The sequence below is a fragment of the Phacochoerus africanus genome, chromosome 1 (genome assembly GCF_016906955.1).
Source record: "Phacochoerus africanus isolate WHEZ1 chromosome 1, ROS_Pafr_v1, whole genome shotgun sequence".
In the NCBI taxonomy this organism is placed as follows: Eukaryota; Metazoa; Chordata; class Mammalia; order Artiodactyla; family Suidae; genus Phacochoerus; species Phacochoerus africanus.
The window spans coordinates 62,020,584-62,037,888 of NC_062544.1; the positions used below are offsets into that span (position 1 = coordinate 62,020,584).

At 40.3% G+C, this 17,305-nt stretch overlaps 1 protein-coding gene and 1 pseudogene across 6 annotated transcripts in view; one reads left to right on the plus strand and one right to left on the minus strand.

Moving 5' to 3' along the window:
* Nucleotides 1-17,305, minus strand: part of PDZD2 (PDZ domain containing 2) — a 417,701-nt gene that overhangs the window by 253,107 nt on the left and 147,289 nt on the right. The window lies entirely within an intron of this gene.
* On the plus strand, nt 4,833-6,478 carry LOC125137788 (phosphoglucomutase-1-like; annotated as a pseudogene).

The window sequence follows — 17,305 nt, forward strand, 5'->3', positions numbered from 1 at the left end:
TGGTCATGTTCTTCTTCAGACCCTGAGACCCCCAGATGGGGAGTCAAGGGGTAGAAGGAGTTTTTTTTTTCCAAGTGTTTTCTCCTCTTGGCAATGGGACTAGCTTAGCTTCCAGTGCTTTTTGTTCCTGAAGTTACTTTGTATTAAATTTCATCCAGAAAAATGTCCAGCCATGGGATCAAGTTCTGCATCAGAGATGAGAGAGCTGGACAGTCCTTAAACCTCTCCTCCCTGAAGCACCCTGCATCTCTGGGATGCTCAGCAGGGCTCAGGCACATGTTGACAGGCCCAGAGGGGGCCCCATGACTTCACTTCCATGATCACGGCCCCACTAGGTGAGTCTGTGTGGGGTCTAGACTCATGGCCCTTCTACCGGCTACCACATCAGCTCTTCTTGGCTGACATCCATTTGGAGGTTTTTTAAGCTTTTCAGATGATGTTGATCAAGCAGCAATAACATTCTAGGTCAATGCCACCCTCAAGGTCCAAGGTGAGATATTCACCAGACTAGGCACAGGGCACACTAACATCTTTCAGAAGAATAGAAAGCCCTGTCCCCACTGTCTTCACAGGGGATCCTAGAAGGCTCAGGAAATTGGAATTGATTCACATTTCTCTGTCCACCTTTGTTTCTAGTGGTCATTTTCATGTTATTGTCAACAAGTGTCTTAACCTTTCAATGAGTTTTGGGAGGGGCCAAGTACATTTGACCCTTGAACTACACATTTGAACTGTGAGGGTCCACTTAGACTTTTTTTTTTTCCCATCTTTTTGTCTTTTTAGGGCCGCACCCGTGGCATATGGAGGTTCCCAGGCCAGGGGCTGAATTGGAGCTGTAGCCTCCAGCCTACACCAGAACCACAGCAATGCTGGATCCAAGCCACATCTGCAACTTACACCATAGCTCACAGCAATGCTGGATCCTTAACTCACTGAGCGAGGCCAGGGATCAAACCCACATCCTCATGGATGCTAGTCGGGTTCATCAACCACTGAGCCATGATGGAAACGCAGTGTTGTTGTTGTTGTTGTTGTTTTTTAAAGTAATAAATACTCCAGTATTTCATGATCCCTGGCTGGCTGAATTGGCAGGAGGCAGAGCTGTGGATACAGAGGAACAGCATAGATAAAGGGCATAAGTTATGTTCAGATTTCCCACTGCAAGGAGGGTTGTGCCCCTAACCCCTGAATTGTTTAAGGGTCAGCTGTATTCACTGCACTTGTTTATCCATTCATCCATCAGCAGACATTTGGGTTGTTTACCTTTCAGCTATTGTAAACAATGGTGTTACAAACACTGATGTGCAAATATTTGTTCAAGTCCTGCTTTCAGTTTTTTTGGTTATGTACTTGGAAATGGAATTGTCAGTTCATGTGGTAATTTACAGTTATGTTTTTTGAGGAACCATCATACTGCTTTGCACTTTTTATTTTATTCACCACTCATGGTAAAAAGTTGTAGAGAAGATATAAAACAATATCTAAGTATGTATGGTCTGGACCCTGGATATTTTGGCCTGTACTCTTTTAAAGCACTCTGTCTTCTGCTAGGGTGAAAAATTCCTTATAAAGGCAGAAGTGTATTTTAATCATTTTTATTAGGTATTTCAAGTCCTTTACTTTTATCCAAGCTCTTCACTCAGTTTCCAAGTTTCCCACCCTTGGTTATTCTTTGTACCATTAACTTCGACCACCTTGACCCCTTTTCACTTCCCTAGCAATTGCTTTTCAATGTCGAATCACTACGACTTAGCGTCTTGTTTTATCCTCCATCAGAACATTTCCTTTTCTACTGGCTAATGATCCATGACAAGGGAAAAACACCAAAAGGGAGCTGGGTCCCCCACACCTCATAAATTGCTCCAAGGAAGGCCTTCATCCTCTTCCTTTCCCACTGGGGGGAATTCAACTGGAGTGACTTTGGAACATAAACACCGACTCTGAGAGGTGCCACAGTGGCTCTGAATTAGCTAGAGAAGCCTTGGTCAGGAAAAGCAAAAAAGTCTGCATGGAATGATAAATCTTCCAAAGGCCTCTGAGAAACTGTTCCTCCATCTGTACAAATCAGAAAGTTTGGACATTGTGCAAAAGTCCCATGAAAACCCATCTAGCTCTGAAGCGATTCCAGCTTTCCACATTTATGTGGATGATCAAGTGTGTCGGTGAGTCTTGGAAAAAGGGATAGAGGAGAATTACAGTCAATACTCTAGGGCCTGGTTTGGTGATAGGAAGATGGTTGTGATGATAGACGAATTGTGTGAGGCAGGAGAAGCTTGACAGAGATAAGTGGGTGCCCTGAGGAAGTTAATTAATTTTAAAAATTCTAAAATTAAATTTAATAAGCAAAATAAAGATGCCATTAGATAAAATGTGTTAAAGGAGTATTTTAGGGGAGAAATATGAACAATCAGAGTCAAACAGAGCTGGGGAAAAAAAAAAACCATGATGGTGCTGGACAGGAAAGTTATCCTTTTACTTTGGTTAAGGGGGCATGTGAATAACTAGTAAAGGGTGTGAGGAAGGGCTCTGTGGTGCTAGTAAAGTTCTGTTGCTTGATTTGGGTGGTGGCAAATATAAAAATTCACTAGCTGAACACATGATTTGTGCCTTTTTCCTTATGTATGTTATACTGTAAAAGTTTTTTAGAGGTAGCATTTCTGGAATGATAGAATAAGGTCTTCCAAAATCCATTTCTCCATAAAAGCAATAAGAACACCAGAAAAAATTATCAAAGGAAAAAATTTCAGAACTCTGGAGATTAAATAAAGGTTTGAAGCAGTCTAAAAAGCACCTGTTCAAGAAAAGTGGCTGAGGAGTTCCCATTGTGGCTCAGTGGTAACAAACCCGACTAGTATCCATGAGGTTTCATGTTCGATCTCTGGCCTTCCTCAGTGGGTTAAGGATCCAGTGTTGCTGTGGCTCTGGTGTAGGCTGGCAGCTACAGCTCCAATTTGACCCCTAGCCTGGGAACCTCCATGTGCCATAGGTGTAGCCCTAAAAAAAAGCCCCCCCCCAAAAAAAAGAGTGGCTGAATCGAAGAAAGCACAGTGAGCTTTATGGCATTTTAATTTACACTATTATCATCTCTTTCCCGCTAGCCCCCACAGCCTCAAAAACCAACAGTCTCGGAGTTACGTCGTGGCGCAGTGGAAACGAATCCAACTAGGAACCATGAGGTTTCGGGTTCGATCCCGGGCCTCGCTCAGTGGGTTAAGGATCCAGCATTGCTGTGAGCTGTGGTGTAGGTCACAGACGTGGCTCAGATCCCGAGTTGCTGTGGCTGTGGTGTAGGCCGGCAGCTGCAGCTCTGATTAGACCCCTAGCCTGGAAACCTCCACATGCCACGGGTACAGCCCTAAGAAGACAAAAAGAAAAAGAAAAAAGAAAAAAACCAACAGTGTCACAACTGTGCTAGTTGTGGAAATGAGCAGCCTAGCACCCAATTAGTCAGCGCAAATTTAGAGGTCCTCAAAACCCTATCCCCAGAGAACTGTCGGTATGGACCAGTCTGGCAGCTCTCTGAAAAGCTCTATTTTCAGGACTTAACTTTATTTGACCTGATTGAGCATTTACTGCAAGAACAGTACTAACCCTAAGTCATTTATTGAAAACAATCAGTGACAATTGTTTAACATGTGTAGCTTCCTGAGAAAATATTTGCAAATCATATAATAAGAGACTTGTACCTAGCATACACAAAGAAATCTTAGGGAGTTCCCATCATGGCTCAGTGGTTAACGAATCAGACTAGGAACAATGAGGTTGTGGGTTTGATCTCTGGCCTTGTTCACTGGCATTGCCAGTGAACTGTGGTATAGGTTGCAGACGCGGCTTGGATCCTGAGTTGCTGTGGCTCTGGTGTAGGCCAGCAGCTACAGCTCCAATTTGACCCCTAGCCTGGGAACCTCCATATGCCACAGGAGCGGCCCTAGAAATGGAAAAAAAGAAAGAAAGAAAGAAAGAAAGAAAGAAAGAAAGAAAGAAAGAAATCTTACAACTTAACAACAAAGGCAAATGATCCAATTTTAAAATGAGCAATGGATTTAAATAGATGAAAATATATACAAAGGACCAAAAGCACATGAAAAGGTGCTCAACATCATTAGTCATCAGGGAATGCAAATCAAAACCACAATGAAATACCACTTCACACCCTAGAATGGCTATAATAAAAAAGACCAAGAATAGCAAATGTTGATGAGAATGTGGAGAAATTAGAACCCTCATAGGCTGCTGGTGTGAAAGTGAAATGGTATAGCCCTTTTGAAAGACAGTATAGCAGTTCCTCAAAGACTTAAACATAGAATTTCCATATGACCATCAGTTCCATTCCTAGGCATACATCCAAGAATACTAAAAACATGCCCACACAAAAACTTGTACACCAATGTGTGCAGCAGCATTATTTGCAATAGTCAAAAGTGGAAATGTCCCAAATGTCCATCAATTAATGGTTAAACAAATGTGGTATATCCATACCATGGAATAATAGTTGGTATTATAAAGGAGTATAGTTCTGAAAAATGCTGCAACATAGATGAACATTGAAAGCATTATGCTAAGTGAGAGAAGCCAGGCACAAAAGACCACATACCGAAATACCCAGAAAAGGCAAATCTATAGGGACAGAAAGTAGATTAGTGGTCACCAGGGACAGGAGAAGGGAGAAATGGAGAATGACTGGTAATGGTTGTGGGGCTTCTATATGGAAGGATAAAAATATCCTAAAGTAGATATTGGTGATATTCGACTCTGAATATATAAAACAACTCAATTATACACTTTAAAAGGATAAATTTTATATGTGAGTGTGCCTTAATAAAGCTATTGTAATGATTCTGGGCATGCCTGGGTTCCTTATGAATCCTTCAGACTCCATGGCTGTCATTGCTGCCAACATCTTCAGCATTCCATATTACCAGCAAAATGGGGTCCATGGCTTTGCACACAGTGTTCTCACCAGTGGTGTGCTGGACCAGGTGGCTAATGCCACAAAGACCATTTTGTGTGAGACCCCAACTGGCTAGAAGTTTTTTTGGAATCTGATGGATGCAAGCAAACGGTCCCTCTGTGGGGAGGAGAGCTTCAGAACCAGTTCTGACCACAGCTGTGAGAATGACAGACCCTGGGCTGTCCTTGCTTGGTTCTCCATCCTAGCCACCTGCAAACAGAGCATGGAGGATATTCTCAAAGATCACCTGCAAATTGATTTTGGGGCCAGGACTTCCTCACCAGGTATGATGACAAGGAGGTGGAAACCGAGGGCACAGACAAAATGATGAAGGACCTGGAGGTCCTGATTTCTGATCACTCCTTCATGGGGAAACAGTTCCCAGTGGGTGACAGAGTTTACACTGGGGAGAAAACTGATAACTTTGAATACAGTTATCCCACGGATGAAAGTGTTTCAAGAAATCAGAGCTTGTGGCTCATTTCTGCAGATGGTTCTCCCATCATCTTTTGACTGAGTGACACTGGGAGTGTGGGCACCACCATTTGACTGTGATATGGACAGCTATGAGAAGGACCCAGGGGCTTATACTAATGTCAGCTCCTTTTCTCATCCTAGTGCATTGCTGCCGTGTGGGTATTTGTCTCCTTAGCACCAGGTCCTGTTTCCACTACAGTGTGAGATGGAGACTGGGCATCAACTAGTGAGGCCAATTTTCATCCTTAGGCTCTGCCCATGAAATGATAGAGCAAATTCCTTTCCAAGTCCTTGGCGAAATGTGTCCTCCACTTACCGTTTACATGTCATCCAGCAAAATGCAATTTCTGGTGCCTTCTCTCCAATCAGTTCTTTCCTCAGAGTGAGATGTACATATATACAGATTTCAACATAGTCCCACCATTCGCACAAATACTTTGGGATTTTGTTTGTTTGTTTGTTTTTGTCTTTTTAGGGCCACACCCACGGCATATGGAAATTCCCAGGCTAGGGGTCAAATGGGAGCTGTACACAGCCACAGCCACACGGGATCTGAGCCACATCTATGACCTACACAACAGCTCACATCAATGCTGGATCCTTAATCCACTGATCGAGGCCAGGGATCGAACCTGCGTCCTTATGGATACTACTCAGGTTCATTACCACTGAGCCACAAGGGGAACTCCCATTTTGGAATATTAAAGCAAAATATGCTAGCAAAAATAAATATATAAAGCAACATAGTTCAAAGATTCCTTAGTATCATTATTAATCATATTATCCCTGCACTAGGGGTGAAGTGGTTTTCTAAGACATGAATGCAAGCCATCTCTAAAGTCAGGGATGTTGTATGTCTTGTACACCAATATTTCCCAAATACATACAATCAGGGCTAAAACACTGTAGGCAGTCAAGAGATATTCTTACATGAATAAAAGAGTAAAGAGACTAGAAACAGTTTAGATCCAGATTTCCCGCTTTCTATTCCTTCTTCCACAGTGGAGAGGTGTGGTAGAGAGTGATTTCACGAATAAGGAATGTGAGTGACCAGGATGCTGCCTACAGAAGTATTACTATACACTCCTCACTGAGAAGTGGGTGTGCTGTTTACTTAAGATGGAGGTGCTCTCTTTGGGGACAGATATGCTATTTGGGGGACAGGTAGTCAATGGCAGAGCACTCTGGCCTAAAAAAAAACCTCAGGTCTTAGAGGCAGGTAGGCCTGGGCTTGGTTTCAGGCTCTGTTCCTTAGCAGGTATGTTTGCCTAATCCTTCTCAGCCTAAATTTCTTCATCTATAAATGTAGATACTAATGTGTTGTTGGGTTGTTGTCAGAAATAAATGAGTGTATTAACGCATATGGCTCATATGCATAACATATAACAAATATTTTCTTTCTTTCTTTTTTTTTTTTTAGGGCGGCACCCGTGGCATATGGAGGTTCCCAGGCTAAGGGTCTAATTAGAGCTACAGCTGCAGGTCTATACCACAGCCACAGCAACATCAGATCCAAGCCATGTCTTTGACTTATACCATAGCTCACGGCAACGCTGGATCCTTAACCCACCAAGTGAGGCCAGGGATCGAACTTGCATCCTCAAGATGTTAGATTCATTTCCATTGAGCCACGACAAGAACTCCTATACCGAATATTTTCATTGACATTATTAACATCTAATGACTGAATGGGTTTTTCAAATACCTTATAAAAAACGGAGATGGGTCAGTAAAAGTTGTGAGGCCTCACCCCTACCCTCCCAACATGGTAGCGTTGAACAAAGAAGAGAAAAACAATGACTTGTCCCTCAGCCATAGCCCCCACACCCCAGTAGCCTTCAGGCCGGCTTGAAACCAACAGTTATCCAGAGGTGTGGTTGTAAAAGGTATGAGATAGGAAATATCTCACCTTTTGGAGAAAAGAGGGGGACAGGCAATTTATGCCCATGCCAAAAATTTACCCTCCCCCATTTTATAATGGTGCCATATTTAGTTGTTTTTCTTATTAAAAATGAACACATGCCCATAAAAATGCAACTTATGTCCAGGTCTATAAAGGAGAGGAGGGCCAATTGAACTTGAGCTGGTGCCTATCAGAAGTTGTAACCTCGTCAGAAAGAGGGGGACAAAGAAGCTTTTATTTTGCTTGACACAGATTTAATAACATCCCTGGAGAAACCGGTTGCAGTGTTAGAGAATACTGTCTAATTGCTGGGAAGGATGTGACTGTTAAAGATTTAAATTAGGTAAAGCAACGGGCCCTGTGGTAGGTCCTCAGTAAATGGTCACTGCTATTTTCAATACTGTTTTCTTAAACACCCTCGGTAGAGTATGCACTCCTGTGAAACAAACTTAATTGAACAGTGCCCTCCAGAGGCCACGGGGATTCAACTGTGCTGACAGTTGGAAAAGACCAAAGAGAAACTCAGTTGTACGAGGACAAGGAAGTCAAGTGGAAACAAGCCTAGTTAGGCACCGTGGGAACTAGTGCTGGGAACTGCAAGTCCCCGAGCCCCTGGGAGCTCCTGTCCCATCCTTCTCTCTCTGGGGACACTGTCTCTTGGCCCTGCATCTCCACTCTGTGTTGCTCTAATGGAACATCATCCTCTTGAAGTCTGCCCTTTTGTGACTTCAAGCATGTAGCTCTGGCTCTCCCTGGACATGATTCTGGACTTGAGTCCGTTTGACCTTTCAGCTCATCTCAAAGAACTAAGCAGATTCATCTCTGCTGGTTTGACTCCAGAGTCCCAGGACACGAACTAATTACCAGTCTAGAGGTTGGGTTTAACTTATCCATCTCTGGTGACCAGATGCTGGAGGTAGGGGTGTGTGTGTGTGTGTGTAGGAGGAGGGAGATAGGGCCAGGGTCACCTAGTACACAACAGATATAGCACACAGAGAATATAAAAACTGTAAGAGGCATTTCAAATAATCTTCTAACAATGAGCTAATATTGATAGTGTTTACCATGCACCATCCATCCTACTAAGAGCTCTAAAACAATCATCTCATTTAATCTCACAACCGTCCCATGAAATTTGATCCTATTATCATCTCCCACCTTCACAAGGAACTGTTGGTAACAATGGTTGTATATACTTCAGTAATCTATTCAGTGCATTTTATTCTTATTTTACAGATGAGTGAACAGAGGCTTAGAGAGGTAGAGTTTATTACCTGACTGGGGAGAGATGAGATTTACACATGTGAAATGATGAGTAAATGACACAGGAGTGATTAAGTACCAAATTGTGTGTTGCCACTGTATTCATTTTCATTGCTGTGTAACACATCCCCACAAATATAGAAACTTTGGGGCAAGCCCATAGGTCAAATGTACAGCACCGAACAATGGGGCTTTCTGCTGGGTGTTTCATGAGAATGACATCAAGGTGTTGGCTGGGGCGGCCAACAATCTCATCTGGGGCTCAGGGGCCTCTTCCAGGCTCGTTGGTTGTTGGCAGAGTTTAGTGCTCTCAGTTTTAGGATGGCGATCCCCATTTTCCTGCTAGTCGTCAGTCACCAACTGCTCGCAGGTCCTAGAGTGGCACCTTTCCACGGCCAGTTCACACCGTGGGTATTTGCTTTCCTTCAGGGCAGCTGGAACACATCCCCTTGGCTGCCCCTTCTGCTATTAGCCAGACAACACTCTCTGCTTTTCAAGGACTCCTGTGATAAGGTCAGGCCCACCCTTCTTAAAGTCAACTGTGATGTGATATAATTGTATCATGACAGTAAAATCCATCCAATTCACAGTCCGGGGGATAACGGGCTGTGTACAAGGTGGGAGTGTGTGAAATCCTGGGTGCCATCTTAGAATCCTTTGTATTATACCCCTGAAAATAGATTTTGTATGAGCAGGTCAGAGCTATTCCCAGGAGGGGGAGAAGGAAAGGTTTGTGTGTGTGTCTTGGTGGGGGTTAGGGTTGGACTGGGCGTTGGGCCTTGAAGGATGGACCATGCTGGAAAAGACAGCATTCCTCTGAGATGATGGCCTTAGAAACTCAACACCATCATTCAAGATAATTTGGGGAAATCAATGGGTAAGAATTTCAAACAATATTAGAAAAAAATTTCAGCACCAAGATCAAGGAGGAAGCTGGTACTACTAGATGTTATGACATGATCAAAATACTAAGTGATGAGCATGAAAATAGACATATAGATGAGAACAAAAACAGAACACCTCAAAAGAGAAATGTATTATATATGTATGTGTATCAGAATAAATCAAGCCTCACAAATGAACTGAAGAAAATTGATTATTAAAAAATGATGTTTGGATAACTACACAGAAACTTAGAAAAAAAAGAGACAAAATTTCCACTATAATTTGAATAATTCCACAATTATTCAAAATAAATGCCAGTGAAATTAAAATTTAAATTATAAAGATAGATTTAAAATGCAATCATGAAAATTGGTAGAAGAGAGTTTCAGGTCTTTGGGAGGATAAGGACATCCTAAGATTAAAGCAGATTAAATTGCAAAGACAATTACAAAGAACAAACTCAAACTCATCCACAGAAAGAGTTAAAATTTCTACACAGTAGTAACAAAAATTTATTAAAAGATTAAGGGGGGACTTTTAACTGTATAGGGATTAAAAGATTAAGACCTATAATATCTAAACACATATTCCAATGCTGAAGATTAGAACTCCCACAAAGAGTAGACAAAAGACATGAATAGGTGATTTAGACAACAGGTAAAATAAGCTAGGAAAAAAAAAAAAAACTGGTGGAAAACTGTCAAATTCTCTGATTAAGTCAATGCAAATTAAAACTATAAAAGTGATCCCTGTTTCAATGAATTTAGTTCAGTTCTATTAAACATAATTTTAAATCATAAAACCCAGTCCTGAAATGATCCTTGTACAGTGCACTCACACATTTTTGGTAAAAGTATAATTGGGGCAAGCCATTTGTGAAAAGAAATTTGGTAAAATGTCCTTCGATGTAGTACCTTCATTCTAGGAAATCTGTCCCAGGAGCATGATTCAAATGGCAAAAAAGTCCTGGTCACAAGCATTTTAAATGCAGGATTACACATAATATTGAATAACTGAGAATAACAGAAAGCATACTTACCTAAATTGTCACTGATGATTGTGCTTATGAAGACTATTAAGGTGGAACGTGTTTGAAAACGTTATGTGCAAAAGATACTACTAAATTCTGCCTAGAGGATAACTCAATATTTTAAAAGTGTTTCTATGGTATTGGTGAAATTATCAGAAAAACAGTACTTTTACATACTGTCATTGGAAACACAAATTAGTATACCTTCTTGGGCAAAACAATCTGCAATGAGTAAAATATTTTAAACGTGATTTGTGGAGTTCCCTTCATGGCTCAGTGGTTAATGAACCTGACTAGGATCCATGAGGTTGCAGGTTCCATCCCTGGCCTCGCTCAGTGGGTTAAGGATCCGGTGTTGCCGTGAGCTGTGGTGCAGGCCACAGATGGGTCTTGGATCTGGCACTGCTGTGGCTGTGGTGTAGGCTGGCAGCTGTCACTCTGTTTCAATCTCTAGCCTGGGAACTTCCATATGCTGCAGGTATGGCCCTAAAAAGCAAAAAATTAAACAAAACAAAATAAAATTTAAAAAATAAAAAATTAAATGTGATTTGTTTGCAGATTCCACTTCTAGGACTGTATCCTTCACATAAACGTACATGTACATACATAGAGACATGTGAATGTACGATTTATTGCAGAATTGTTGACACAGCAAAGACTGTACAATGAAAATGCCCATTGATTGGTGACTAGGTAAATAAATCACATTAGAACCTTTTAGTGGGATATTATACTGTTGTTAAAAAGAAAAAGAGGGAAAACGATATGTTCTTCTGATTGAAACAATCTCTAATATAGGTTTTTAAATTTAAAAAAAGTTAAGATGCAGAATAATGTGGAGACGGTGTGCCCCCATTTGTATAAAAGGAAAATAACACAGAGAACCTGTATATGCTTAGAGAATTCTTGGAAAGATACCCCCAAACTGGTAACACTGGGGCCCTGGGGTGCAGCTAGAGAGTGGGGTCTGAATTGAGGAGAATTCTCATTCACTGCCCTTCTGTTCTATTTGAATGTTCTGCCATGTGCAAGCATTACTTTCCAATGGCAAAATAATAGTTAAGAAAGGTCATCTGAAAAATGTTTTGCAGAGGAACAGAGATGAGATGGAAATAGATCTGTTGAATTAGTGTGTTAGGGCAATATTCCACATGGTCCCAGATTAGATATTAACATAGAAAAATTAAATTAATTGAGAATTAGAGTAGTAGAATGGCAAGTCATTCTTTCCTTTAAAATGCAATTTCAATATTGTTTTAATGTTGCCAGTGAAATAAATGAAGATTAGTGTGGGGGGAGGGACTGGGTGCCTGGGGAATTAACTAATAGCTTTATAAATATGCTGCTGTGGAATGAATAAAGGGAAGAATAATCAGCCAAAGAGAGCTTGCAAAATGGTCCAGGGAGTAAGCAAAATTAGCAAGAGGAGTGTGTGTGTGTGTGTGTTGTGTGTGTGTGTGTGTGTGTGTGTGTGTGTGTGTGTGGGCGGGGTGGGGGTGGGGGTGGAGTCAGCGTGTCTGCTTGGTGGGGCAGCTGGCCAGGACACGCCAAGAGAGGAACTCAGGGACCACCTGGACAGCAAGCACAGAGGAACAGGGTAGGCTGAGGAAGGGGTCCAGACCTGCAGAATACTAGGCTGATGAGAAACATCTAGATCCCACCACAAATCTCAAATGAGACATTTCCTTAGAGGGTAGGGCTAACCTCTAAATTCTAGAGTAGTCATCTCTAGTGAGATGACTACTCTAGAATTGTTTTTTTATATATATATATAGCTGATTTACAGTGTTCTGTCAATTTCTGCTATACAGCAAAGTAACTCGGTTATACATATAACTTCTTCTCACATTATCTTCTATCATGTTCTATCGCAGGTGATTGGATATAGTTCCCTGTGCTATACAGCAAGATGTTATTGCTTATCCATTCTAAGTGTAATAGTTTGTATCTATTAACCCCAAACTCCCAGTCCATGCCACTCCCTCCCCTTCCCCCTTGGCAAACACAGGTCTGCTCTCCATGTCTGTAAGACTGTTCCATTCTGTAGATAGGTTCATCTGTGCCATATTTTAGAGTCTACAAATAAGTGATATCATATGGTATTTGTCTTTCTCTTTCTGACTTACTTCACTTAGTGTGAGAATCTCTAGTTCCATTCATGTTGCTCCAAATGGCATTATTTTGTTCTTTTTAACGGCTGAGTAGTATTCCATTGTGTATATGTATCACATCTTCTTAATCCATTCATCTGTCAATGGACATTTAGGTTGTTTCCATGTCTTGGCTATTGTGAGTAGTGCTGCAATGAACATAGGACTGCATGTATCTTTTTGAAGGAAAGTTTTGTCTGGATATATGCTCAGGATGGGATTGCTGGATCATATGGTAGTTCTATATTTAGTTTTCTGAGGAAACTCCATACTGTTTTCCATAGTGGTTGTACCAATTTACATTCCCACCAATAGTGGAGGAGGGTTCCCTTTTCTCCACATTCTCTCCAGCATTTGTTATTTGTAGTCTTATTGATGATGGCCATTCTGACTGGTGGTACCTCGTTGCAGTTTTGATTTGCATTTCCCTAATAAGTAGTGATGCTGGACTTCCCGTTGTGGCACAGTGGTAACAGACATGACCAGTATACATGAAGAAGTGGGTTCGATCCCTGGCTCTGTTCAGTGGGTTAAGGATCTGGTGTAGCTGTGGGCTGAGGTATACGTTGCAGATGCGGCTTGAATCTGGCATTGCTGTGGCTGTGGCATAGGCTGGCAGCTGAAGCTCCGATTCACCCCTAGCCTAGGAACTTCTATATGCCACGGGTACAGCCCTAAAAAGCAAAAACAAAAAACAAAAAAACCCAAAACCAAGCCAAACAAACAAACAAACAACAATATTTAGCATATTTTCATGTGCATGTTGGCATCCATATGTTTTGTTTGGAAAAATATCTATTTAGGTCTTTCGCTCATTTTTCTTTTTCTTTTTTCTTTTCTTTTTTTTTGCTGTTGAGTGTATGAGAGTTGTCTGTATATCTTGGAGATTAAGCCTTTGTCATTTTCATCCTTTGCAACTATTTCTCCCATTCCATAGGTTGTCTTTTCATATTTTTAAAAATGGCTTCCTTTGCTGTGCAAAAGCTTCTAAGTTTGATTAGGTTCCATTGGTTTATTTTTGTTTTTATTTCTATTGCCTTGGGAGATTGACCTAAGAAACATTTGTACGGTTGATGTCAGAGAATGTTTTGCCTGTGTTCTCTTTGGGAGTTTTATAGTGTCTTATCTTATGTTTAAAGTCTTTAAGCCATTTTGAGTTTATTTTTGCGCATGGTGTAATGGTGTGTTAATTTCTCATACCTCTTAGTAAAAAAAAAAAGAGCATGCACTGTGTATATATATATATAATTTATTGCATATATGTACTGTTGTACTAATATATTATATGCATCATAAAATATATGAAAAAGCTATTTTTAAAAAGATACGCTTAAGATGAAGTGCTTAATATTTAAAAATTTTCACTTTTACTAAAATAAATTACATAAAGTGAATGCTATGTTTAGCAAAAGCTTTATAGTTAAGTATATGTCAAGGTTTTCAAAAACTTGGCTTAACATTTTTGGATGTGCTAATTCACAAGTACAGTTTGAAGTTCAAAATAAATGGATGTTGGTTTTAAAGGCTTCCATAGCTGAAGCTCTCCCATGAGGCTAGGGAAATCCACATGGAAACAGAACTTCAGAGGCAGCACTTAATAAAAAGTAATAGTCATTTTCCAGCCTTATCCATCACTGTGCGAAGGCTTTGGTTGAAACTTCGTGTTCATTTTCAACTTGGTTTTGCTTTTCTTGCCAAGTTATTGGGAGGTACAGTCTTTTTAAATAGCTTTTAACATATAAGTCTTGTAAAATTCTTTGGAAGATGTAAAACATAGAAAATTTTGTTCTCAAGATTTCAAATACACATAGGAAACTTTTAGTTGGCAAACACAGCATTTGGGGGGAAAAAGTAATAAGCATGGAAACATTTCCAAAAATTTATTTTGAAAATGCTCTTTCCATAGCATGAATTTCTTTCAAATGTCATTAGTACTTTCTTATTCCTTGTCGCAGCATCATCTTTACCTTGAAGAAACAGATTACATGTGTTTGTGTTTGTGAAAACAGCCTCCAGGAAGCAGGCCATTGAGTACGACTTATTTTCACAGAAAAAGTGGGGAAATTAGAAATGACTGTCCTTTTTGTAGAAGGAAAAAAAACACATAGTCATCTTTTTGTTGTTGTTGTTGTTGTCTTTTTAGGGCTGCACCGCGGCTTATGGAGGTGCCCAGGCTAGGGGTCATATTTGGAGCTGTAGCTGCCGGCCTACACCACAGCTGCAGCAACACAGGATCCGACCTTTGTCTGCCACCTACACCACAGCTCACAGCCACGCTGGATCCTTAACCCACTGAACAAGGCCAGGGATTGAACTTTCGTCCTCATGGATGCTAGTCAGATTCGTTAACCACTGAGCCACAACGGGAGCTTCCACATAGTCATTTTTAAGTTTGGTTGCTCTACATGCTTTGTCTCCTGTGGTATATGGAATGACTGGCCAGTGGGGACCTGCTGTATAGCACAGGGAACTCTACCCAATATTCTGTGATAATCTATATGGGAAAAGAATATGAAAAAAAAAAGGATGTGTGTATATGTATAACCGAATTACTTTGTTGTACAGCAGAAATTATCACAACATTGTAATCAACTTATACGTCAGTAAAACTTTAAAAAATGAAAAAAAAAATGCTTTGCCTCAAGATAAACACCAGTCCTCTAAAGAGTAAAACTTTTCCATGGTCATTCCCCATCTTATTACAGAGAAGCGTAAAAATTCTACTAATTTTAAAAGTCCTGTTTTTATAAAATTAACCACACTCATGATGTTTGTTAGCATTTTTGACATTTTGGTCTTTTGTTTCTTTGCTGTATTAACTTTTCTAGGACCAGTGCAGTGAATCAGTTTCATGTTCTGGCCTATTTTTATAACCTTACCCTGAATTTAAAATGCTAATCAAAGCAGCTGTTACCTTACATAATTTCCCCATAAAGCATTATTTTAACTAACGGAGTCACTGCTTTTTGAAAATACATCTTTTTTTTTCTGGTACCTCTTTCCTTTAGTGACTCATGAATAAGTAGGTGTCTCATTGCATCGCTGAAACAGAACTAAGCAAATACCCTTATTTGGAACATGTGAGAAACAGCAGTACTTTTCTCCAACCACACAGCAAACTGCCACATGGCATACTGTTTCTTGAAAACTTCAGCAATGTTTCATGCGATTCCAGCAGGCATTTTATTTTGTAGCTATATTGTTCTCCATGTATTATTTTAGCTATTTTTTACCACATCAGGAAGAATCTTCATTTTCCTGGTGGCATGTGACTTTTTGCCTTAAGCAATTAAGAAAAAAAAAAAATTCCAAACAGGCTCTTAAAATATTCAGTTTAGTAAAATTCTGGACTAGATTTAGTATTGAATAATTATTAACATGGCTGAAACATTTAGCGCTACTTATATTCATGTGGATATTTAGATTTTAAATATCTTAATAATCATCATGGCCTTGATACCATCATTAAGGATTATCTCAAGGCACAGTCTATACTTACACTGAGATTTTCCTTTAATAATAGAGGCTGGAAATATGTATTTCACATAGACTCCTGATAGCTTTGAATTTTAATTTTTTGTCTGACTTATCAATCTGAATAGATTGGCATCGCTTCACTTTATAATGAATGAGGTGGAGAATACACCAGTGTAAGAGAAAGGTCAACACAGCCACTTTTTTTGTGTGGTTTAGTTTGCACCTGCATTATTTTTTATTTTCCTTTTTCCCCCCTCAAGAAATTTAGTTTCTTTGCCCATTTGGTAGTTAATTTAAATCCAACAAAATGCATACTTTCATCCATAAACCTACTTCACTGAGTGAGCCAACGTAAACTAGTTACCTGAAATAAGTCCAAAGTGAATTAATCATTGAGGGGCCTTTAGACCACCTCTTCTTCCCTCAGGACACATCACATACCACACAGGACATGGACCCTCTGACACACAGATTGATTAAGGATGCCACTGTCAATCCACATCTAAAATATTAGCCAAACTGTAATTCAAAAAAATACATGCACCCCTATGTTCACAGAAGCACTATTCACAATAGCTGAGGCATGGAAACAACCTAAATGTCCATCGATGGATGAATAGATTAAGAAGATGTGGTGCATATACACAATGGAATACCACTCAGACATAAGAAAGAATGAAATAATGCCATTTGCAGCAACATGGATGCAACTAGAGACTCTCACACTGAGTGAAGTAAGTCAGAATGAGAAAGATAAATACCATATGATATCACTTTTATATGGAAATCTAAAATATGGCACAAATGAACCTATTTACAAACATCAGATACACAGACATAGAGAGCAGACTTGTGGATGCCAAGGGGGAGGGGGGAGGGAGTGGGACGGACTGGGAATTTGGGGTTGGTAGATGCAAACTATTTCATTTAGAATGCATAAGCAATGAGGTCATACTGTACAGCACAGGGAACAACCTCCAGTCTCTTGGGATAGAACATGATGGAAGATAGTATAAGAAAAAGAGTGTGTGTGTGTGTGTGTGTGTGTGTGTGTGTGTGTGTGTGTGACTCTCCAGTGGGAGATTTGGGTTTTCCATCTCCCATGGCTGAAGTCAGTCACTCAGCAGTGGCTCTGACTGGGGATGGGAGGTGGGTACCAGGAGAGGTGG